Raw genomic sequence first — 1,358 nt, 5'->3', positions numbered from 1 at the left:
GGCAGAAAGAGGACTCTCTGTTAAGACGAGGGCTAGCAGACATCCCGTATTTCCATCTTAGAAGATAGCACTTTCTGGCTAAGAGAGGTTAAATATGCATTGCAGTTGAGGACTCAATCTTACAAGTCATGGAGTCACTGTTTATCCATAGAGCACTTTCATACAAATTAGAACAAAAGAAAATAGCCTTCATCTATGATGGCTACAATGGAAATGGTGTCTCTTTCGATATGGAGCTCCTGTGCACTGCACAGCTGGCAATGTATAGGTGGCCTGGGCTGGTTTCAGGGGAATCTCAGTTCAGCTTACAAAGATGACAACACAGGCAGCTGGACTAGAGGAGATGACAAGAGACTGTCAGGAAAAGTGTCAGGGGGCCATGAGAATTCATCAGTGTCTTAAAGTTTAATGACAAGGGCTGGGATGAGGGAAAGGCAAGTGGGATAAAACTTTCTTACTATTGGTTATAAATGTATATGAAAACAAAAAATAGTAAAACTAATATTTACTTAATGCACTGTAACTTAAAAGATTAAAGCATGTAGAATTATAAGTTTTATTTCTTCATTAAAATATCATCAAGGGCAATTGGAAGAATGTTTGCTCTCTCCTCATCATGTAGTTTATAATATGAAGTGAGCATCATTTCTATGCCTTGGAAAATTGTCAGATTTCTTTCTTTTTTCTGCCAGGGGAGAGAATGAACAGAGTTCCCCACTACCACAAATTGTGCAGCTGAGCTCCCCACATTTGGGGAAATAGCAGGAGTCAGCCCACTCGGAGTGCAATGGATAAGCCTCGCCCTGGGAGAACCACCTTCGTGATCATGGTATCTCCCCTGCCAAGTATGTCTTATTTCTTTCTAAATTTAAACATTTGGCTTTCAAAATTTTTCCTTTATGCTTTTATGTCATGAGATAGCTCTAAGAGTTCCTCTAATGTAGCTTTCTTGCCAGAGTCACTTCCTCTGAGACATCTTCATTCTTTTTGTCACAACCACGTTCTTCATTTTTGTCGGTAAGTTCTCCACCACTAAGCTCCTCTAACCAGAGGAGCATGTCCAGTGTCTCTCAAATGGTGGGTGTGTCAAGGTTTCTGTGGTCAGCTAGGCCTGTGACTCCACTTAGTTTCTATGAGAATTTTCCCTCCAACGTAATCACTCCTCATTTCTCTGCTGGGCTTTCATCTTTTTTGGCCAGTTTCCTCTTCCTGCTATCTGGGTTTATGAAATATCTGTGGGTCTATCACTGATATCAAGAAGAAAATACAACTACATGCTTTGTTCTTGGTGCATGAACCAAACAAACACCAACGGACCTTAAAAAGAGTGACATGATTTATCATCGATCAGGATACCC

At 40.7% G+C, this 1,358-nt stretch overlaps 1 non-coding gene across 1 annotated transcript; it reads right to left on the bottom strand.

Moving 5' to 3' along the window:
- Positions 1 to 689: 689 nt before the first annotated feature.
- On the bottom strand, positions 690 to 853 carry LOC123825079. Its single transcript, XR_006786845.1, has one exon. It is a non-coding gene; the product is annotated as a U1 spliceosomal RNA (small nuclear RNA).
- Positions 854 to 1,358: the final 505 nt, after the last annotated feature.

This window comes from Phyllostomus hastatus, unplaced genomic scaffold, assembly GCF_019186645.2.
Source record: "Phyllostomus hastatus isolate PE091 unplaced genomic scaffold, TTU_PhHast_1.1 phas_contig_58, whole genome shotgun sequence".
Classification (NCBI taxonomy): Eukaryota; Metazoa; Chordata; class Mammalia; order Chiroptera; family Phyllostomidae; genus Phyllostomus; species Phyllostomus hastatus.
Note: the sequence above shows the minus strand (reverse complement) of the source record. Positions and strands in the feature narration are given on the sequence as shown.